The sequence below is a fragment of the Pezoporus occidentalis genome, unplaced genomic scaffold, assembly GCF_034315485.1.
Source record: "Pezoporus occidentalis ecotype Australia unplaced genomic scaffold, CSIRO_AGI_Poc_V1 ctg53, whole genome shotgun sequence".
Taxonomy (NCBI): domain Eukaryota; kingdom Metazoa; phylum Chordata; class Aves; order Psittaciformes; family Psittacidae; genus Pezoporus; species Pezoporus occidentalis.
This window is the reverse complement of record NW_026915866.1, coordinates 507,141-530,987: the sequence shown is the minus strand read 5'-3', so window position 1 is coordinate 530,987 and position 23,847 is coordinate 507,141. Positions and strand designations below refer to the sequence as shown.

Genomic DNA, 23,847 nt, shown 5'->3' with positions numbered 1-23,847 from the left:
ACAGAGGGAGCTGCACCACTGGAAGGCAGGACCTTGCTGAGGGCTGCTGCAAGATGTTTCTCTTGCAGTATTTTGTTCTTTGAAGGCATCATGTTCCAATGAGAACAACTGTCTTGTTCACCAAAAATCCTCTTCATCATGATCAGACCTGTGTTGCGCTCCCTACACAACAGATACGAGCAGCTTTCACCTGTCTGGTTGAGCTGCGTTCCACAACACTAAGAACTTGGGGCAGGTCCACCAAATCTTTTTCTTCACATCTATTTCATTATTATTACCTTCCTTCTTGTGCTGCCCTTCCAAGCAGTGGGAGAGGCAGTGATGCTGCACCTTCCTGGAGAAGGATAGTCTGAATTCTCATGCGTTCCCTTGGTTGAGGTAGTGGGGCCAAGCAGATATTGCAGGAGGAAAAATGAGCATGGGATGAGGAGGAGACTGAACCTCTTAGGGAAGAAGCAAAGCAGTCAGATAGCAAGAAAAGAGAGGCTGAAAAAAAGAAAGGAGAAATTAAGCTTTGGAAGAAGAGGTGGGGAAACAGCTTCTGAGATGAAACTAGCATTTACTAGGGTAAAGACTGCTTTTCCCCCAGATCTCCCACTGGAGGAGACTCCTCCATGACCCTAGGCTTTAGCTTTGCTGCTCTAAGTTTAGATGTTTCTACTATTTATTTTCAATCTCCAAAGTAAATAACAGGACATGGTGTATTATCTGGCATTTGGAGTTATAGAAGACAAGACCCAGGGGGAATCACTTTTAATGTGCTGCCCCCTCACTTACTCAGACTCACAGTGAAAACGTGGGTATCCAGCCCTGCCGTGGGCATGAAATACAGTGTCTAAATTCAGCACTGAAATTAGTACCCTTAAGTGAATGCTAACCATGTACCCAGACAAAAGGAACGCATTTGTTTGGTCAGTAAACAACTTTTTATGGGCATGAAAATAATTTGGTTTCTATTTTCTCCCTACTAGGCAGATTTTATTTAGTCAGTATCAGGGCTATCAAAGGCTGTGCCTTTTTTCTCTTTGTCATGCCCCGTGCTCTGTGTTGCTGGAGCTCTTAGTGGTGCTTCAGGAGAGACACAGGCACAGGGCATGAAAAACCTCTGCTGCACATGGTCGCTGCTTTACTGGCATTGTAACACCCTCAGCAACCGACTCAGAAAGCTTAGAGCTGACTTTGCATTTTTTGGCCTTGATGTCTGGCACTGAAGTTAATTGGGATAATTCAGAGTTCACACCCATCTCCCCAAGGGGCTGGTTTAAAAATACATGTAATGTGAGTTTTAAAATAATTTCTTTTGATTGGAAGTATTTGGAAAAGTTCCTCTCCACTGGTTTTAAAAGGCGTCATTTTTTTATGAATGCTGAGACGTTGATTAATAAAATTCCGAAAGCATTAACTCAATTGAGTGGACTCCAACTTTTCCTTTCTTTATTATTATGATTTGTGAAAATAAATGCAATAAAATAGAAGTCCCAGCAGCTCTGTTAAACTGTATCCTCAGCAGTCTCCTTCCTGATAGCCCTACCATATGTTTTACGATGCTAGACACAAGGCCGTTTGCTCTTTTCTCGGGGGAAGGCCGAGCAAAGCCTTGGCTCAGCACCAGAATCCTTCAGCTTGTGGCCCTGTATCTCAGGCACATTGTACACTAGCCTGTACCCTGGTTTCATCTCCCTGCTTTTAAGACACCTTAGGAAGGAGCAGGTTCTTGGCTGGCTACCTCTGGTTGCCCTCTTCAGCCTCCCAGGAGCAGCTTAAGGGAGGTGATGCTCAGGTCCATTCTCTTTACCACGTGCCCTGGCATGGCCCTGGGGGTTCATTTAGGAGGATGGCAGCTTCAGGCTCTGGCTCTGCCCAGTGCCACCTCCCATGCAAGGATGGTCATGGCCACCCAACAATGGGAGACCCACCAGGGGAGATCTCCTTCCCTTGAGGCTGAGCTTCTGATTCTGCTCTTACCAGGTCTGCCACGAAACATGCCCTCTGAATGAAGGTAGAGAGGCTTCAAGCCTTTGTATTTAGGAGGGATGAGGGGGTGAAGACTGGGGGAAGGCAGAGGCAGGGACCGCTTGGGCTCTCAGCTGCTGACTGGCCTGCCAGGGAAGGATTTATTGCCCTGGTTGCATTTGGAACGCAAACTGCTCAGAATATCTATCCGTCCTACATGTCCAAGTGAGCTGCCACAGGAGATTCATCTGTAAGCTGGCCTACCTTCTTCTTGAGGTTTCTTTCTCCTTTATACTGCAAAGGCTAATATACTGCTCAAATTAAAGCAGGCCTGGGGACCGAAGACAGAGCTGGTTATTGAGTGGAATGGACTGATGAGGAGTGGGTAATATATTTAAAGACTGTGTAGGAGCCACTAGGGATGATATAGTCTGATTTATTTGATTTAGCATAATTTATAGGACACTAGACTATGTTGTGATTCTTTGGGATTTTTATCAGGAAATTTGCATTCAATTTTTAAGGATCTCTGGGCAGAAACACTCTCGTTCTCTTATTATTTTGGCTTTAAACATATCATGTACCACAGAAGAATTTATAAGTGTATAAAGGATTTTAATAAGTTCAGATGGCAAAAAAAAGGTTTGGAACCTAAGATCAGCAGAGGATGAGGATTCCTGCTTCACCCTCTCCCAAGAGCATGAGTGGACTTCATTAAAAAATAGGCAATGCTATATCTGCATTAATTCTCCTTTTTTTGTCTTTAGGACAGAGACAGCCTTGGCAGAATAGCCAACATCCAGTAGCTTCGGCTGTATAAATAAGCACTGGACCTCTCTGCTTGTGCCCACTAAAAAATAGATCTGATCTGTTGTGCACCTTCCTTTCTGAAATGGTCCTTGATATTAAGGCTGGAATTCTATTTAGTGGAATAGACGATAGTCCATATTTTTTTATGCTCTAAGCAAGATTTTTCCATCATAAAAAAGCTTGTGTTTTGTAAGTTAGTCCTCTCGTCATTTCATCCTCTTCAGAGACCGTCCCAAAATAGAGATACCTCAGGTGAAACTGGGGCTGTCGATACAGCAGAAGTGGCTTCAACATAAGATTGGGTGTCTAAGCACATCATTAGGAGAGACTCAATCTTTTTGTACTAAAAGTTTAAGCCTTTTCCATGCAGAGAGCAGGAAAGGGGGGCGTTCCCCAGACTGTGCCCTACTGAGGTACCTCATGATTCACCAAATAACTCAGCAGATGCCAAGATGTAAATATTACCATTTAACATCTTAATGTTCATGGAAGGCTCTTGATCTCAAATCTGTGACATGCCATGGCTTCAGTCACTCTGCTGGACCTTTCCATGAATTCACTTATTTGGAGGTTCCACATTTTTTGATGTTTGCATCCCACTAAAGCATAGTGGACTGCAGCCCTTGAGCCTCCAGCATGAAGGTGTTCAGTCGAGAAAGCTGAATCCCTGGTGATCTGCAAACTGCAACACTATTTAAAACCTTTGTTGACAGTCAAGCACACTGAGTGTTTAAAGTTTTAATAGGCTTAAAGTTAATTCTGGAGTCCACCAACATCTGCATACATCCATAACTTACGAGCGTCTCTTACTTGGTTGGTTTAGTAAATTGTACCTAAGAGTGTTTTTGGAACTTTGGCAGCTCTATTTAGAGTTTCATGATTCATCTGTGCCTTTGCCAATTGCTTCAGTTCTTTTCTTTTTGCTTCATCCTTTTATCCTTTACCCTTTTTCCCCATTGGAGAACACTCTTCAATACCTAATTCAGGGCTGGGGTTTGGAATGCACTTTATCACACACCTTTTCTGTGCCAAAACCCTTTACACACTCTGTTAAGGACAATTTTCCACATACTAATGTACTTATTTGTGAAACGGCTTTTAAAGTTGGTGTAGATGGCAGAATGCAAAGTGTGATGGTCCAAGTTCACTTGTGAAGGAGGAGCCTTGCTCCTTTCTCGCAGCTTACACCCCTGCCTTGTGCAGGCAGGGCTTGTTCTCCTGAAACCTCTCCCTCTTGCAATGCCAGCAACGCGGGCAGGACATCTGTGTGCCGTTTTGAGGAGAGAAGTGATGGGCTGGGAGCTGTGGGAGTGTCTGTGGATGGGAAGTGATGGGTGGGTGTGCACCATTAGTGGCAGGTCCCCAAGGTACCACTAGGTGCCTGACTTCTGGCCAGGGATATTGCTTCGTCTGGGAGGGTCCCATCAAGGAAATATAGGACAGCTGCCTGGAGGAGGCAGCAGGAGAGCATGGACGCTTCCAAAAAAACATCTTTTTGCCTTTGCCCTGGAGAGCCCTTAGGAGCTGGGCTGGGAGCCGCCAGGCCGGTTCATTGTAAATAGAAGAGTCAGTCTTCCTCGCATGTATGAACCTTTTAGTTTCTGGCAGCTCTTGTCAAAATAATCCTGTGTTCCTCAAAACATGTGAGCTTTTTTGGGCTCTCAAGAAGCCTGAATGCCTGACAAACTCAGCGCCTGCCTCTTCAGGCAGCTAGAGGTGGCGGGGGCACAAGTGCGATGCTGGCTGCATTGGCGGCTCTCATAACTTCCCTTGTTATTTTTATTGTCTGAGCCTCCAGAGTGCTTTGATTAGGTTGGAATCTTAGCTTTCATATTTATTTATTTTTTTAAAAGCGAGTTCCTAGCCCTTGTGGCTGTGGAAAAAGTAGCTTGAAAACATGCGTTGTGCTTTGGATGTGCTAAAATCAGAACAGGAACAAAGAGAGCCCAGCTGGGACTGCAGGCATGAGACATGGATTTTCTGTCTTGCAGAAGCTTCAGTCTTGTCGAAGTCAAGGTGTCCACACCATGTGCTGCAGTGCTGCTGCCTCACTGCCTCACAGAGGCATTTCACAGGGTCCGGGCTGGTGCACGCGTTGGTCATGCTGGGAACAATTGGTAGCAGAAGAACAAAGAGTTAGAAAAGGAGTTGTTTGTATCTCATAACAAGTCAGCTTGCTTTCACTTCGTGTTTCTACCCTAAACCTCATGATAGTGCATTTTCATTGTGTTAGGTTTTGATATCTACAGCCTTGTTATCACACCCTTGCGATACCCAGTGCAACACTCTTGCTGCAGTTGGCAGCTTGGAAAAATTTGCCTTTTTCACCTGAATTTGGCAGCATTAATCTGAAAGCACATGCCCTTTCCCTGAAAGGGTGCACCTCTCAGCATGTCTCATGGCTGGGCAGTGAAGCAATTAACGTGCAACAAGACATTCTGAGCTCTAATGAATAAAGGTCTAAGAATTATGCTGTGAAGAAGTCAGATGTGAGGTACAGAGCCATTAATTGTCAACAGCTTGTGCTCTGCTATCATTCCTATATCGAAATAAGGATGGTTGATGATCTTGTACTTATGCTGGTTGATTTGACTCAGGCAGATGGCTGACAAAAGGATTTAAACTGAAGTGAGACGGAGTAAGGGGTGGAAAAAGACACAAAATAGAGCCAGTCCCATTTTAAGAAAAAATTACTAACTCACAAAGAGTTAATTCAAGCAGGTTTATATTTATCTGTCTGATATGTATTTGTCTGACACATGTGGTCGATACAAAGAACTGACGTCTGCTCTGTCAGTAGAAGTATTTTATTATTATTAATAGCTATTTGCTAACTCTGGCATCTGTAGTCTGCCAGGCACTGTGCAAAACCCAAGGAAAGCGCAGTGTCTCCCCAGAGAGCTTATGGTAATCTGTTCTATTGCAACAATATTTTTTTAATGCTGTGTATAAATCATTCTTCTCGCAGTATTTAGTATAGAATTTTACACTTCCCCATTCATGTTTTCATGGCAGACAGATTTGCCACAGTGAAAACACTATGCAGTTCAATCCAGCTATATTTTATGGAGTTTCTTCCAGGCAAACCGTTGGAAACCATCGCTGCAGAGAGACCCTTAACACGCAGTTAACTTTGAAATCTGCCTAAGCATCATTAACTTTAATGGCCCTGAGCACATGCTTCCAGCTAAGCATATGCTGAAGTGCTCTCCAGAATGTAGACAGGATTAGGCCCATACAAACTGTTTTGAAGAAATGTGGCATAAACCTTCAGAGAGATTAAAATCCCCAAGGATTCACCCTTCCATTCAGGCCTATTTTCCAGTCTGAGGTATATGGAAATCCCTATTGACCCCAGGGGCCTTTAGCAAGGGTGGACTGTGCTCTGCTGCATGGCGAAGTGCTGCGGAACTGCCCTGCATGTCATGAAAAATGACTCATAAGAGAGTAGATGAGATTGTGATGGCCAATAGTGTAAGATAAAGATTTTAAATAACAACAACCAAAAAAAGACCTTAATTGAGTCTGACTAGAACTAAATCTGTAGTTAAATAAAGGCATATAATGAAATGGAAACAAGGAAAAAAAACACAGAAAAAGAAAATAAAACAAAAAAAAATGTTGTGTGCTAAATAAACTGTATCATCCAGTCTCCAGGGGGAAATAAATGAAAAAAAGATAGTATTGGAATAACTTTTAAAATGGAATAATGCCTAATGAGGTCCTTAGGGGACTATTTATGTAGACTTCATGAACAGCTTGATTGAAAAGAAAGCTTTGCCCACATTCCAAATTGTGTTCAATTTAGTCTTATTTATTTAACACCTGAAGCTAGCTTGCATCCACTGTTGAAATGCTATCAAGAAGCACTGGCTATACCTGGTGGTGCCCTCCTGACTTTTAGGGAAAAATAAACCAGCAGATCCATGATAGCACTTGCCTGATGGCAAAAGTTTTTTGATTCTCTACTGGGTCACTGACCCAAAATTACCCTGCATGTCTGAACCTTTTGTGAGCCTGTGGGGAGTCAGAGGCAGAAAGCCTTCATAATGCAGAGAAATATCTGAGCTAGCCTTTTTCGCCACAGGACCACGATGTGGAAAAGGGGGTGCAAAGGAGGTGGTGGTAAGGAGCAAATTCAAGCTCCTAGGTTGGATCACTCTAGATTTCTGAAGAGATGCCCTCACTGTAGGGATTTTTCTATTCTGCTAAAATCACAGAATCATTAGGGTTGGAAGAGACCTCTAGAGATCATTTAGTTCAACCCCATCTAGGCCAAGGCAGGGACATTTTGAGCAGGCTACACAGGAAAGCATGCAGATGGGCTTCAAATGTCTTCAGAGAAGGAGCCCCCACATAATTATAGGTAAGACCATTTGGAAAAAATAAATGTGCAAGGGCAAGTGCATTTATTTCTTGTGAGTCTCTTTAGAGGCAGAAGGCTTCAACAATCAAAGTCTTAGATTCCCCAAATGGCTACATTATGAGTGTCCTTTGTTTTTAAGAAAGCTCAGTAAAAGTTGCCTCATTTCTCTTTTTAGAATGTACCATCATAAACATCTTCCAATCATCAGATTTGGAAATCTTCCAAACATCAGGCAACCACGATATGGCTTTGTAGAGTGTTTTAACTTGTTTAACATGAAGAAGAGTCTGCTCAAACAGCTCTGTTTATAAAATTATTTGCTAAACAATCAAGAAAATAGTTTATTTAGAAGCACTAAATGACAAGATTGAGAACTGGAAACCAGTAAGAAAGAAGGGAGCAATAAAATACTAGGCACCCAAATGGCTGTGGCTTGATATATCTTGTCTCAGCTTTTCTTTGATTTTCTCCAAAAGAAGTTGGCAGTGACAATAGAAATGCTGTGAACAATGTAACAATGTGATGTACTCGTGCCAAAATGTAAATACAAAGGAAATTTCCTAAAATACTCTGTATCAAATTATCTGCAAGAACCAGAAAAAATGAATCATATTTTCAGTTCTTTGGAAACACAGAGAAAAAATCACATGCTGAGCTTAAGAGTTTATCTTTACATAGGTACAAATTCCGTATTAAAAATTTAATCCCAGTTGGAGAAGACCAAATGAATACTTTGGTGATGATGTGATGGATGGGATACTTTAGTGATGTGTTTCATTATGATCCCAGTAAAATGAATAAAACCAAAAAAACATCAAAAACCCAGAATGCCTCACACATCTCTTTCTCAACAACTAAGGATATAAATGAGGATGTATTGACTTTTAAATGAATTTCAAGTTCCACAAATGGGAGCCTTTTAGGATCAAGATATTAGGTGGGCGTGCAATGTGATATTTTTATAAGGCTTTCAGATATGGTCTTAATGCAAGAGGTTACAACCACTCAGATGGACAATAACTCTTCACTAACTCTGGATTAACAGTGGCATAGAGAGAGTATGTAGGGAGGAGAAAATAGTCTCAAGCCAAAGGCCCACCCTGTATGCCTATATATGAAGCTCAAGAGGCATAAAGACCTTAATCTACCTTTCCTTTCCTAATGCAATATGTTTCCACAATAAAACCAATGTCTCATCTGTATTAAGTTTATTCCTAAACTAATGTCTCTGGACTCATGGCTTAAGCAAACAGCATGCTGCCCCAGGAAGGCTCAGGGTCATAGCTGTTAAAACTTCTGGGCGCTTCGTAAGTTAGGTGGGTGTACTAGACACTCATTTGAACAGTTTTGTTTTCAGAGGGTATTGAAAGTTTTACTCTCTAGCATTGCTCCTTCTCTGGCCTATGGCCAAAGTACCAAGCCAGTATGCAGGCAAAATTGTATTTCACATCAATACTCTGGGCCTTGGTCACTATTCTCTTTTGATCTTGTAAGCATATATTGTAATACTGAAACAAATATTTACTGTTTGGTACACAACATTTTGTAGTCCTCCTGTGGTCTTTGATAAAATTCACTTCACTGCTCATGTTTTCCTAGCTAAAAGCTAGTTAACGAAACAGATGGATGATTGCATGCGTGTGATGTTGAACTCTAGAGGAAAGTCAAATGCTCTGCTTTTTTTCTCCATGTAAATTTGATCTGAGATCACTGGGACTTTGCTCTTAGAAGGTTCTTTTTTTCCTTAGTTAACCCAGTGGCTTCCAGTGGGTCGATGACAAGAAGACAAACTAGTCTAAGAAGAAAACTGTGTTGGTTCTCTCTTCCACATCTGGTCCTTAGTTTTTTCAGTGCGACCTTAGTTTTTTAGTGGCTACAATTGTATGAATAATATGCCTAAGTCAGTCCATAAGATTAAGAAAACATTACACATAAAACCTGTACCTGAGTTATTTTTCTTAGTTTCTCAACTCAGGAAAAAATAATTAGATTAAGTTCAACACACTCCTACAGCAAAAGGATATCACAGTATGCTCTGATGGGCAAGCGTAGGAGGCTGTAAATTAAGCGAAATACGTTTGTTGGGATCCTCCAGTTCAACTGTATGAGAAAGCTGGCTGTCTCAAAATAACTCTCGCTGCCCTTTTTTTTCTTAAGGTCATATAGACAGGGCATCTGGCAGACTCACGGTCTCAGTTCAACCAATAACATTAACCTTAACCAGCCCGAATACCAACTGGATCACCTCCTTATCTGTAGCAGAAGAAATCAAGCACAATTTCCTAGTTGCTGATATTTCAAGAACTACATGAAATAGTTCTATTTTCAGTAAATATCAAGGCCAGGCTGAGTGCAAGGCCTCCACTCCAAACACCCTTTGTGCTAATAAAAGCACATAATCTTTGTAAAGTAAGTCACTATTTCATTGTGAACAAGGGCATGGCAGTCTGCCCCTAAATTAAAAACTAAAGCCAAATCCCATTTGTTGTGGGTTATTGCTATAATCTCCAACTGACAATGACTGCATTTTATGAATCCATCAACAAATAATAATTTAATTTACAGCATGTCCGGGTCTGTTAAGCATCAAAGATGGTAACTCATAAATAACATCAGCAATAATTCTGCCGTCAGCCAAGGCCATTTCTGCTGTCAGTCCAGGCTCAGACTCAGCACTTCAGCTGGCAGCTGCTTGCACTCACCAGATAATGCTCAAGCATCTGTCTTTCAGGAAAATGGATGTTTCTCTTTCTGAGGGCAAGGGGACACCTCATTCCCTGCATGCCTGGGAGGAAAGTCTGCCTTCTCTTGGAGACGGGCAGCCTCTGGAGGCACCTGCACCATGTTGGCTTGAGGCTTCCAGGGCTTTGAGGTAATGTGGATGTCCCCCCCAGTCCCAGTGCTGTGCTGCTCCTCCTGCTTCACATGGGTGATTACTGGGCTCAGAGATGCTGCTTTTGCATGGCAACTATAGTAGCCTTTCCACAGGAGAAAGAGTCATTGGAGAGCGTGCTTCGCAGTCCCCAGGGTCATCTTATGGTACAGGATGGACAAATCAGCTAGCAGCAACCGCCTTCTTCCAAGGCACTGGAAAGCTGGAACTTTTCTAGTTCTTTTTCTAGTTCTTCACCATTTTTGATGCCAAATGTCATGCAGAGTGTGGGAAGCTCAGAGAAATGCTGCCTGTAGATCCTGAGCTGTTTACCTGAAAGAAAAACTCTCCTTCCTTTTAGGGGACCATGGATCTAGAGAGAAAACTTCAGGGTAACCTGTTTGTCCATCAGTACTTTGCATGCTTTTTATACCTATGTCTCCTCACTTGGACATGTTCTATGCTTGCACCCCACAGGCTTCAGTCCACCTTCTTCCCCCACTTGCTGGTCTTTGATGGACGTCCCCATCCTTCATCGATCTGAAACTGGTAAGGAAGTTATTGCTTGATTTTTGTTCTTCATGTTCATGTCTTCTCCAAGGGAAGAAAATAAAAGGCAACTGGGGAGCACAGGGGACAGAAAAAGACAGTGCTCAGTGTTAACTGGGAAAAATGTGGGAATGGAAGAACCCTTTATGCTATCAGGGCACGAGGTATGGAGACCTTTGCTAACAAACTCTGCCACCACAGCAATGACTCCCAAGTGTCTTGGTCGTCTGCAATTGGCGACAGAGATACATCTGCTCTCAACTTGTCAGCATATAACAGCACTCATAAAATTGCCTACACCCAAAATGAATTGGCTCTGTACTGAAAATATCCCCTGTTACAACTGGAGACGCTGAATACAGGAAATAGGCTGTCAAAAAAGTAACGATCCAACTTATGGCTTGATTGAACATTTTATCATCTTTAAAAGGCATGACAGCTGGTGTGAACTTTTGTATCAGATATCAGAATTCCCTGCTCCAAATACTTCCATGTGACTGGCTTTGGTTAAACAAGGCACTCTTCCTGAATTTAATTAGATAGAAACACAATTTAGGGGCAAATACCACCCTTCTTTTTACCAAGGAAGATGGCCTGGAGCTTTGCTTTGTGCCCAAGAGTCTTCCTAGCCCAGCTTTCTGGCTGAGAAAACAATGCGCTACATCCAGGAAAAATATGAAGGCTATATCTGTGCCTAGAAACTGTCACACTGGTATCTTTATAAATTGTACTGATACAAAAACAAAGTGCCTTAATTTAATTATGTGTGTTTTCTTTGGTTAGTTCTGGGAGGGGATCTGAGGACCTTTTTCCTATCAGACTGTCTTGAGAGGCTGAGGCCTCAAAGCAGATGCTGTCTGCACTAAGAGATGTATGCTTCTGCTGCAGGGCCTTGGGGTGCTCACTTGTCCTCTCTCCATGGGATGAGTCTGCTCTTCCCACATGCACTGCACTCATGGCTTGGTTATTTTAGTAATGGCAACAAATTCTGGGTGAGGAAAGATTATGATTGGGGCTGGGAAACCTATCTGAGAGGAAGACTTTATTCAGCAACTTTCTTTCTCTTCCTTCTTCCTTTGTGAGTTACCCACAAGCAGGTGGGACATTTTCCAACCTGGCCACCTGAGCACCGCATTCTGGGCAGATCTGCATCCCAAGCCTCTTGGAGTACAAGAACAGCACATCCTCCTGCCACAAATCCGCAGGAAGAAAGAGCTTGCCCTGGCTTGGAGCTGCTCCATTGGCCAGTGTAGGGGCAGGAGTGCAGGAGGCCCTGTGCCCCAGGGCTGGGAGCCTGTGGTGCCCTCACTGGGGAAAGAGATGAAGCTTTAGTACACGCGTAACGATGGTTTCTAACCTTTCTGCAGATCACACAGGGGAAGAAGACTTTTGCAGCTGTGTTTCTTAGTATAAGGTGCACCAAGTGCAGAAACACATTTTGAAATAATACAAGCACTTTCATTTGTATTGCCCATTAACAGTCCAACCCCTTTTAATGTCTATAAGCAGCCCGGAGTCTGTGGAGAGCTGCTGAACAGCTTGGTAAGAGCTTGCTGATCAAATCTGCTTGGTTGTGATCAGCTGCACGGCATATTCCCATGACAGTGGGGTAAAAGCCCTGCACCCTCCTCAAATAGTCTCCAGAATTACCTTCCAGCTTGCAGCTTTAGCACTCTTGCCTAAAGCATGTCTCCTGTATTTGTAAGTGAAAGGGAACAAGGAAGGGACATAGAAGACAGGCTGTGAAAATAATCTGACATCCCTTTTTTAAAGAAGACAAGACAACAGCCTGCAAAGTTTGGGAGAGCTAATGCTGCCAGCGCACTTGAGTGGGAGACATCTGCAGTGAAGGTATGCATGAACTCAAAGCCGCAGCCAAACATGCCTAGTGAGGTTCTGAATGAAGCACATTGAGGAAGAGGTAGGACAGATCCCTGCTATCATACTGAGCATCCTGGGAAATGGGAGTCCCAGGCACTGCAGGTGCAGGGTGGCAGGCACTGAACTCCCAGGCAGAGCTGAATCAAATGGCTGGGGAGAACTGGACAGGAAAACATGTTGCTGGAACGGTAGCCATCAAATTCCTCTTACTCTTTCTCTGGCACTTGGTTCTCTTTGCAAAATGTTGACAATGTTCCTTAGACAGAAGGAGACTAGAAATGGAAAAAGTAAGCGGATAGGCCGTGGTTATGGCTTATTTTCTTTCCCCGACAGGGGAGTATTGTATAACAGAATTTTGCTTGAGTATCAGTTTTATTCTTAAAATAGTTATTATTCTTCATACTGCATATGAAAAAAGAGCTATGTTTTGGGTCTAACATACTCGTTGATAACAGATGGCAAGTGACCTTTTAAAAAAGTAATAAATTTAAAAAAAGAATTTATTAAATCCATTCTAAATTAATTTAATTTAAACTAAATTAAAATTAAATGTAGAAGGCGATATGGGAAAAAACTTTTTTGTGTGTACTGGGGCAAACCAGACATCTGTGGACCCAAGGACTCTGAGAACAAAAATCTTTTGTCTTCTGCTTTCTGGTAAATGAACTAAACAAAGGTGTATTTTGGAGACAGTGACCAGATTCTGATATTGGGTGTAATTTAACACTGCCAGACTGCCATGTTTCCCAGAGTCAGAATGATATCCACTGAAAACTGAGTGTCTCTCTAAATGAGACATGTCCACCACATGATGCTAATATAGGATCAACAGTGGTAATGTATAATGCAACAACCATCCGAGTGTCCGAGTTCTCCTGTATCAAAACAAGGCCGCTGTGTTTCAAGAAACCTAAGAGCCTGAAAGAGATCTTGTAACTACAAGAGCTCTACTTCTAAATCCAAAAACTTAAGGAGCAAAATTCCCAGATCAATCTTTCTCTTTTTTTTTTTTCCCTACTTTGTTTTGTTTTTTTTTTTCTTGCATTGGAGCAGAAAGACTATCAAAAAGGCATCTCTCAAAGTTATTTCAATACTTCCTGCAGTTCTGAGAAAAGATATATAAACCTGAAAAACATGCTGGAAGAAGGGGACAAAGTAGCCTTGAAAGACTGTGGTTATTCATGGGCAGGTTGTGTAGCAGGGGCAATGTGCTTCATTCTGTGCAAGACAAAAGGTTTAAACAGTCCTCTCTTCAAATATATTACCCACATAAAAGACAAGATGTTGCACCTAATTCAGTTTGCATTCATTCTAACCCAGCTGAAAAAACTTCTGGAAATTTAGTGTGAGAACAGTTTCCAAAAATAGGTAAGAAGTGAAGGATTGATGACGGAGATGGCAGCATCCATGGGAAAAGGGTGAGACGGCCGCAGTACTCCCTCATCTTCTCTGTGCCCCAGAAAACTTTGTCTGGTTTTGCTAAGTTTTTGACTAAAAATGGAATTCTCTGGTATTATGCATTTTGTTTTCTTTCAGTCACCTTTCCCTGTATATTACCCCAGTAAAATAAACAAGTGCAAGGAGCTATAGCTTTGATTTTGAGGTGGCTATGTGTGAAATATACTGAGTTAGGAAGGCTATGCTAACCATATGTACTGTTGTATGTATGTCACATAGACAGATGACCATGAACAGGAAAATGCAATCCATCATGCCGGCACTTTCTTCTCAGCCCTCCTCTCATGTGCCTGCACCAGAAACCATTGATATGCACACATGTGTAAACAAAAGTTGGCATATTTCTATTGCTTTTGCATTTTTTTCGGATCCTTCTGTAACACAAGGATAACAATTGCCTCTCATTGTTTTAAGTGGCAATAATCCACTTGTAAGTGGAAAAACTACAATGCAAAGGTTTTAATTTAAAATCCAACACAGAAAACAGATTATTGCTGAAAAAAAACAAAGCTTTTTTATCCAAGAACCCTTTTTTAAATAATTTTCTTGATAAAGTTAGAGGCTAATAGCAGTGACCTTAAACTAAGTTTAATTAGGCACAGCTTGTATAAACTTCCCTGAAAACCTTTGCCAGGGTATTTTACTCTTCATCTGTGTGTCACTCCTTGCTAATGCTGTTGGCTACACCACAGCCCATTTTGTGATGTGGAGCTCCAGGTGAAGTTGCAAGCTTCCACTCCATACTGAGATCCTGAAAAAAGGAAGATCCTGAAAGGTCCTGAAAAAATTACATGCCCAAGGAAACCCAGAGGCTCTCACAAGAATAATCACCTATTTTAATGCTTCCAAAATGGAAGCTTTAAATGGCTCTGCTTCAGCTCTCCCAAAGTTACTTTCTGATGCATCAATCACATATACAATGGTCGAACTAAACTGCACTAAACAAAAGCTATTGACATATATCCTAAACCCACTACTAGAATACAGTGATCTTGAAACAAGTCTACTTGGCGAGCTTCAGAAATGTCTTGTCTTTCAGGCATTGTGAATGCAGAACTTATGGAGCTGGTAAGCCATTCAGTGTGCTGGCACACCAGCATATGAATTCTGGAGATTGGGAACACCAGTGGAAGGTTGGTTACACAACCAGATGCCTTAAGCAGGGTTGCTAAGTGGTTTAAATGAAATCAACAGTGTGCCACATTAAAGGGTGAACTATTGCTCATGACAACTCTTTTCCATGGGGCAAAGAAATTAAAGCTTCCTAGAAGCCTCTAAAGAAAAGAAATCAGTGGGCTCCCTTGAAAGATCTGACTCCTTAAAATTTATGTTACTGGTTTCTGGGGCCACTTTGAGCTGCTCCACTATTATTAAATAACTGACATTTTTTTACTGGCCACAGTTTCAACACTTGGGTAGTTGAGTTGTGCAGCCCCTGGAGTGTTAGTAAGGTAAGTGGTGAGATGCATTTCCCTTCAGGTTACGCACAGTTCTGTGCTGTTGGGGCATCTGTTTGTGAGCTCTTTCCCCTGCTGGCCCATCCACATGGACAACAAGCAGCACCATCGATTGCAGGTGCTTGGTGGCACCATCCTCACCACTGGATGCATGCACCCACCATATGCATGGCTCTCCCAAACTGAGAGTCCTTTCTTCCTCATTTAGCTGGATTTTCATAAAACAACCTGTGGCTTAAAAGAAAAAGAATGGACTTTGGGTGTAAAAAGCTAGCATGCTGACTCCACACCATCTGGTGACTTAACTGCAACCATACAGCACAGCACAAGTCCTCTGAGGCAAGAGGTGACTAATAAGCTGCAGAGAGATCCTGAGCTGGTTAGGAAGTAACATTAGATTTCTGCTGTCTTCACTAGTTAATGTGATATGTAAATGAGTAACATATGATATGATTTGAAGCCCTTGCTGTCTGTAGGAAACATATGCCAGTGTAAGTGCTTTGGAGGGGGTGGTTTCCCTAATGAATATGCTCTTTGTTTGAGAATGACAGTGGAGTCCCAGTTTTCTTCTATCATGTTGTCTAAAGCAACAGTTGTTCCAAGGGGTGGAAAATGTTTGAAATTTGAACAGGATTGGCTCCATTAGCCTGAATTTGTACTGTCACACCCTGGCTTCCACACTGCAAGAAATCCTAGCCCCTTCTTCAGCTGCTGGAAATGGACTTTACAGTGTATCTCAAGCCAATAAGAAATCCCTGAATCTGCTGATTTCCACCAAAGCTAGAGTTAACATAGCAGACATTTGAAAGCAAATTTAAGACAGAAATTTCAGAGACACCATGAGTTAGATTTTCACACTGGACTGAGGCACTCAGGCAAGGGGCTTGTTTTTTGACCCAGCTCAGTGTTTCTCAGCTCCTGTGGATTTCTGTGAAGACTAACAAACAGTCAGCATCTTTGCAAATCAGACCTATAGGAAGGTTCTGACTAGGAGCAAAGGACACTACTTTTAGGCATCAAGTTATCAAACTGCTGTATCTAAGCTTTCTGCTGTGCGGCTCATGTTCTTGCAGTGAGAGCTACTGAATACCCAATTATCTGGGGAGGTGGTCATCATGTCTTCCTGCTGACTCCCCATTTTAATGTCTTGTGTCTTCTATTTGTTCATGTGCATGGCCTTCCTGTTTTTTTCTTATGTTAGGCCTCTGGGGAGGGGTTTTTATTGTCAAAACTGGTAGAAGGAAGAGAGAAATGCAAAGAGACAGAATACAGCCTCCAGTCATGTCTACCTTGAAGAGGATGGATTGAATTTCATCCTGAATGAGCAAATTTTGAGGAAATCTCAAATTTTCTAGTATTTTCCCCAGCAACTTAATCCCTAATGTCATACTCAAGTAGTTAAGAAACAGAATCATACCACAAATCTTAGGGATCCAGTCAAAACAGCAGGCACTTCTGATGATAAAACATTGCAAGGTGTTTCCCAGGCAGATTTAGAGCAACAATTCTTAGTAAGGGTACTTTTGCAACATGATTAAAAATAATTAAAATTCAAATAAAAATTAAATAAAATCACCCACTGCAGAAAGAGGAGTGGTTTCTACATCTTACATAAGTTTTTCAGTTTAGATTCATTTCATTCAGGTGTACTCCTGGGGAGCAATAACAGCATATCCATGGATTCTCACATTTTTTCAATGTGCTGTGAAAACATCTGCTAGTACTCATCAAACTCCTCTGCGGTTGGTTGTCCCCATTTTACAGGTTGAAGGAATTAAAGAGGCAGGTTTAAAGGACTTGCCCAAGACCACACAGAATCAGATGACAGAGTAGGTATTAGAATCATAATTTCCTGGCTCTACTTCCAATTACTTTGCGCCAAGGAAAGGTCTTTTTTTCTAGCATAACACCTTGGTTATTTGACTTTGCTCTTTCTCTCTCTCTTTTACTCTTGCTCCATCTCACCTAAAATGTAATTGAAGAAAAAAATATCTCCCCTTTAGTGTGCAGCTTTGTATTTAATCTGTGGTGCCAAACAGATCAAATAAATGTTGTCACCACTCCAGAAAGAACAGGGAGAGTTTATTTAGCTGATGTGATGGCATAGGTGGCCTATAAAAAACTCCCAGGTTTTTGGCAAGGAGGTGACCTCTCAAGCCCTGATTAAGCTCACTTGTGTTAAGCAGGCTGGTCTGCACAGCTTCCCAGGCAGGACAGGTGCAAAGCTGACAAAAACAGCACCTTGAAAAAACAGTATCCCCCTATGGATGTCATCCAAAACACCCACCTCAGTTCCTCATCTTTCTTTTCCTGTAGCTTTCCAGCCAAACATGCCTCTCTATCTGATTTTGGTGACAAATGTGATGGGGTAGGAAAAGGGCTACATGTCCTTCTAAATTAAGTCCCTAAAGAAGTTATTTCTTTATGGTTCTCCTTTGTGCCATGAAGAAATCTTCTTTCCATACTTTAAAGGTGGTGGTACTTGATTTGCTATAAAAGCTGAGGGGATTTGATATTAATGCATCCTCAAGATGTATCTTTTTTTTTTTTTTAAGTCAATAACAATTGCTTTTTTATAGATGTCTTTCACTACGTCTGAGGAGTAGTAATTTTGGAGAAGTAGTTATCATCAGCCCTCAAGATCAGGTATTACTTTATTCTCATAGAATCATAGAATAGTTAGGGTTGGAAAAGACCTTAAGATCATTAAGTTCCAACCCCCCTGCCATGGGTAGGGACACCTCACACTAAACCATGTCACCCAAGGCTCTGTCCAACCTGGCCTTGAACGCCACCAGGGATGGAGCATTCACAGCCTTCCTGGGGAACCCATTCCAGTGCCTCACCACCCTTACAGTAAAGAACTTCTTCCTTATATCCAACATAAACTTCCCCTAACCCATTACCCCTTGTCCTATCACTACAGTCCCTAATGACTATCACTACCAGCATCCCTATAGGCCCCCTTCAGATACTGGAAGGCTGCTATGAGGTCTCCATGCAGCCTTCTCTTCTCCAGGCTGAACAGCCCCAACTTTCTCAGCCTATCTTCATCCAGTCCCCTGATCATCCTCGTGGCCCTCCTCTGGACTTGTTCCAACAGTTCCATGTCCTTTTTATGTTGTGGACACCAGAACTGCACACAATACTCCAGGTGAGGTCTCATGAGAGCAGAGTAGAGGGGGAGTGCTTCGTTAGCTGGAACATCCAGTAATAACTTGAGACTCATGAATTAGAAGTGACATGAAACAGTCTTCTGGAAGTCACTGAAACTTCATTTGTGTGAGGTTTTGTAATGCTGTTTCTGCATTTTTCTCCTCATAACAAACACAACAGTTCAGTTCTGAGTTGTGCTGACAAAGGGATGCAGATGAACAATAATCCAAACTAGCTGCGCCACAAAGCTCACATCCAGTGCCTGTGTTATCAAGGGTCCAGCCTTGACCGTGCGGTCCAGCCTGTGCAGCATCACCGCTGCCTCCTAACTGGGTTGGCTCATGCTAATGAAAAGGTGAGCGGGACTCCACTGTGCCTGGTCCTTCTGCCATGAGACACTTGGGGATCTCATGCTAGCATAGTCACTAGAGGTGCTTCTCAGCTGATGTTATGTAAGCCCAGCTCTGAAGTGACTGCGAGTGTGCCCACACTTGCTCTTGCCCTTTCTATCCCTTCTGCATTTCATACTCTCATCATTCTCCAACTTCTCAGCATAAGTAGAATCCAGCCGTCACGGCGAATTTAACTCATGCCTGGAAATGTGCGTGGATTCAGTGCTGATTGTGACAGTACAGTCCATTTACCTTAACAAAAACAGCTCAACAGAGCAGCAAAACACCCCTGTGGAGGCTGCAGAGATGACATCTCTTGCACTGGGTTAAGTATATTGTACACTTACAGCAGGATCTGGAAAGCTTTGATTGAGTTACTTGTAGGTTAAGCATGTTAGCCCATTCTTAAGCTGCCTTAAATCCGGGTTACTGGTTTTCACTCAAATTATGAGCAGCTTTGCAATAGCCAAGTGGCTCAGCAGCACTCTTTCTCATCTGCCTCTGCAGTTGTTCTTGCATGGAAATAAATCTCTTATAATGAAGAACTCCTTAGTGCTACATTATCTCTGACCACAAAGCTGGACTACATCATTCTTGTGAGATACAGAAATACAGCATCAGAGACTTTTTCAATTTTAGGCTTCCCGGCAAATAATTACTTAAAAATAGTTTACTGACTCTTTAAAGTGTCATAAATACAGCATAATGGTCTGCTGCCCAAGGAAGGGTATGGGATGTTTCTTGGAGTGGTGTTTTTTAAGCAAGCACTAATACCGACTAATACCCATGAACATAATGACACCGTTCATGCAAGGTATCTGTGAGCCATTGCATGAGGACATTAGAAACCATGTAAAAGGTATGAATTGGTGTTTGTCACCAAACTAACCTGTGAAGTTTGTGCATACTGCTGCTCTTGGAATAGTGACAAGAACAGGATACAAGAAATTATACAGATAGAGATTTGTCATTGCCACATCCAAACCAGCAGAGAAGCTGTTCATTAGTGATATACTGTAAGAAAAATATGTTTGGTATAACAGTAAATTAGATCAGCAATATGTGTTCAGCAGGAGAGAATTTCAGGTTTATATCTAAGCAAACAAATGGTTACTTATCTTCTGTTTTACCAGGTGGTGTGGTGTGTGTCTTGTTCTGCTGCTGCTGTATCATAATCTCTGATACATGTATTAAATGAATGTGGATCAAGCTGTTTTGTTTTCTAATCATGTTTTTTTTAAGAGGAGTCACTGGGCATAATGGTCTGTTTGTAGAATATTCTCAGGTTATATATTTGCCAGAGGTGTACACAGGCAGCAGCAGGGGTATAGTTTGTCTAGAAGCCAACTTTTCACAAAAGAAATGCTTCATAAATCACTCCCCTGAACTGTCAGTGCTGTTAGCAGCTCCCTCTGGCACTGTATAGCTGAAGGGGTTATGTTGAGCGCAGCACTCCTCTGCAGCCAGAGGAGTCCGGCTTTCGTTTATTTTTCTTTCCTAATTACCTATAGCGAGGGAAAGCTGGTCCAAGCTGAGGAACCTTTATAAAACACATTGGATGATCAAAAAAAACCACGACAGGCCTCTTCCTTGCCTAACAACCAATTGTGCACAGTAGCCTGCGCCCCTGCTAGAGTCAGCTTGGCATCACTTACTCCTTCCTTCGCATCATGGTAATGAGCATTCCTTGCTGACTTAAAAAAAAAAAAAAAAAAGTGCTTTTGAAAAAGAAACAATGTGTGGGTGTCTGGACCCAAAGTCATATAGCTAATGCAGACATATAGACAATGCACAGAAAAGCTTCCCAGTGTCAGATGAGAAGAGCATGGGCTGTAAATTCTCTGTCCTTAACTTATATCCACACAGATGGTTTTGATTACAGCAGATGTTGTGTGAAAATTAGCTTCAGCTTGTGGCTAAGTGGAGGAGCATTTGTAGAAAGGGGTTCAGGAGGTGAAGGTTATTTTTAAGACTCCCGTACATAAAACTAAATCTTTGTCTATAGCAAGGTGGCATAGTTGCCTCAAGGTGCAGATTGCACGCACAGAGGGGTAAGGAAAATATTTAGCTTTCACAACCACCTTGTACTGCATTACTTGTAGATGCGGCACTTCAAATAGCGCCTGCTTAGTGTTTTTATCTGCTTCAACCCATTGCTATGCCAGTTGTTGTAAGGCATGAAGAGTTTCTCTCCCGAATACCAGGAAAGGAAATGAAATGAGACTAAACTGCTCATCTTGCTTATCTTGGATGCTGCTGTTCTTTCCTCTGCTTCTGTGCAAAGGGAAGATGGTGTAGACTGGCCATTTCTCCCAGCCCTTGTGCAGAAAGCCAGGAGAGGTTTACCCCTTCAGACACAGGTGGTGGTAACATTTGCATCCACTGATGTACAGGACTGCCTACGCCATGTCCAGAGAGCTATAAGGCCTGATTTAGGTGCATAAAGGTGCATACATGCTGCAGGTGATATTTCAAGGAGCTGAAGACACCAGGACTTTCCTTATGAGGCACCAGCTATCAGAGGAGCATATGCATATTGATGTCTGAGGGTGATGGCAGAAAACTGCCCCTACCGCCTCAGCTGCCTTTACCTTTGCCCCCAGATACATCCATCACAGCTGGGATTCAGCCACCTCACCCAGCAAGATGACATGAGTGCCCTTGGACTCTCCAGGGCAGGTGATGGGATTTGGAGACACAGCCAGCCAAGCTGGCCACTGCTGAGTTTATTTCTGCCTTTCCCAGAATATGCAGACAGAGCTATCTTCCATTTAATATTTGGTATATATAGACTTATACAGGCTCATTTTCCGTCTTTTGAAACTCCCCAGTTAGCCAATTCAACTCCACTGTGCTTGAACATTTGCTTTCAATAAGAAAAAATGTTGATTAAATCAGTGGCCTGGCCAAATCTTGTAAGTTTTTTCTGGCAATACCTTTAATGAGTCCCATTTATTAATTTTTTCCCCCTACCTTACTTGTGTAACAAATTTCCAGATATTAACATCAAGAAAGGCAGTATTTGGCCTGTCATATGAGAAAAGTAAAAACAAACCAGCACACTTCCTTTTGTAGTTCTCGATCTCATGCTCTCTTAATACCTATGAAAGGACCATTTTGTAAAGTATAAATTTGTAGCCAAGTGCTAAAGTATGCTGGTTTAGATATGATTATGTACAAGCATGTATGTGCTTATATATATACGCATGTATATTGTAATGTGTACATTGTAATCAAGTGACCACTGACCCGTGCAGTCTTTTTATTTTTGGCAGGTCTCTACTCTTTCTTCCCCCTCTCCTCTCTCTCTCAGGGATTGTTCTTTAATGTAATTTTGCTAAATTGGTGTTCTCTTTGTAGCATTTAAAAAAAAAAGAGCCATCATTTCTTAAGCATTCATATACTGTGAGTATATTTTTTGGCTTCGAAATAAAATGACATTCAATTGTGTTCTTAAAATATTATGGCTAGATAAATTAATTACACCAGAAAATCTAGAAGAAACAAACAATAAAATATTAATAAATATCAGCTGCCACTTCAGTCTAAGCTCACCTATTATGCTTTAAAACTTTATTATTTCAAGACGACGTATAATTACAGGAAAGTGGAGGAAGAGACCATTACTGATGCAAATGCCAATGAAACTATCAGACATAAGCATTTGTTCTGGAAGCATTCGGTTCCCAGGGAAGGCAGGAGGGTGAGGGGGTCCCTCCTTGCCCTGCTGGGAGGATGTCTCTGTGTTTAGCATCTCTGTGGGGCTCATGTTGGACACTGGGCGTGTTGCACCAGAGGAGGAAGGGGCCACGCCATGCTCCACCCTGGCTCTGGTGGGACCACCCGCCATGCTGAGAAAGTGGTCAGGTTTCCACCACAGCTCTGTCCTTAACTTCCCAGGTAAAGCCAGCAACAGTGTCAATTAATTCCACTTCTGGTTCTGTTTTTGTGATATTTGCCTCTGTTAATGGAAACCGGACTCACACTATCAATTTATTTCTCATTCTGTGGGCCACCAGCTGGTAACGATACGATTCTTGTTTACTGCTGACCTTGGCTGGATGTGAAAGAGTGACTTAGACGTAAATGGTTCCATCTCCCATTCCCAGACCCCTGAGCCATTATTTCCTTCTGCCCTCTTAAGCAACACGCTGGTTTTAATAAAATCTAATGCCATCTCTTTGAATATTTATACAATTGAACCGTTTAAAAAAATCTATTCACATTAGTCTGGTTAGGCAAAAATAGCCCAAAGACAGCACCACTGCCAACATTTTCTTTGGTTACTGCTACCGAAATTTCCCATTTCATTCTATGGCTGAACTGCAAGACAGTTATTCCTTATTAATAGTGAGTGTAGTGCCATTAAGACTGCCAAGTAACAGTATAGCCAATATAACTCCTACTTACTTTATAAAGACAAACATTAAAGTCATCACTTACTTTGTGGCTAAAACAGGGGAAAGCGCAGGAGCATACCAGATGAGCCTCAGACATTTCACCCTTCGGCACTTGCCCAAAATGCTGTGATGCTGCAAATGCCATCAGCTGCCAAATCCACCTGGTGGATCCTGACATCCTGGCTACACAACAGATGCAGTGGCTGTGTGTGCTGAAGCTGAAATGCTGCTGTGGGGAAACTGTCTGTGACCGAGGATATGTGAGGGTACATATTCTGGACTTGTGCCACCAGAGTTTAGCTTATTGCTATATCTAAAGCTACACTTCAAGCCATATCAGAACCACTTGCTTTTATGGACTGGCCTGTGTCAGTGTCATAGGTTATCCTGACTTTTTAAAATCATATTTCTCTTAAATTTTTCCCCTCTGCGGGAAATGGACATTTGGAAAGCTCATTCTAGTTGCCGATAAAACCAAATGTTGAATTGCAGTTTCCTACAGGACAGAAAGTCTCATGTTCAAGAGGCTCCAGGAAATATGCAGCACTACATG

General features: G+C 42.1%; 1 long non-coding RNA gene across 1 annotated transcript in view; it reads left to right on the top strand.

Moving 5' to 3' along the window:
* The first annotated feature begins 5,117 nt into the window (after nt 1-5,117).
* The window catches only part of LOC134173471 (uncharacterized), a 28,548-nt gene continuing 9,818 nt past the window's right edge, over nt 5,118-23,847 (top strand). The window contains exons 1-2 of the long non-coding RNA XR_009968269.1: nt 5,118-10,001; nt 10,363-12,401. This is a non-coding gene — a long non-coding RNA (uncharacterized LOC134173471). The remainder of the gene's footprint in view (nt 10,002-10,362; nt 12,402-23,847) is intronic.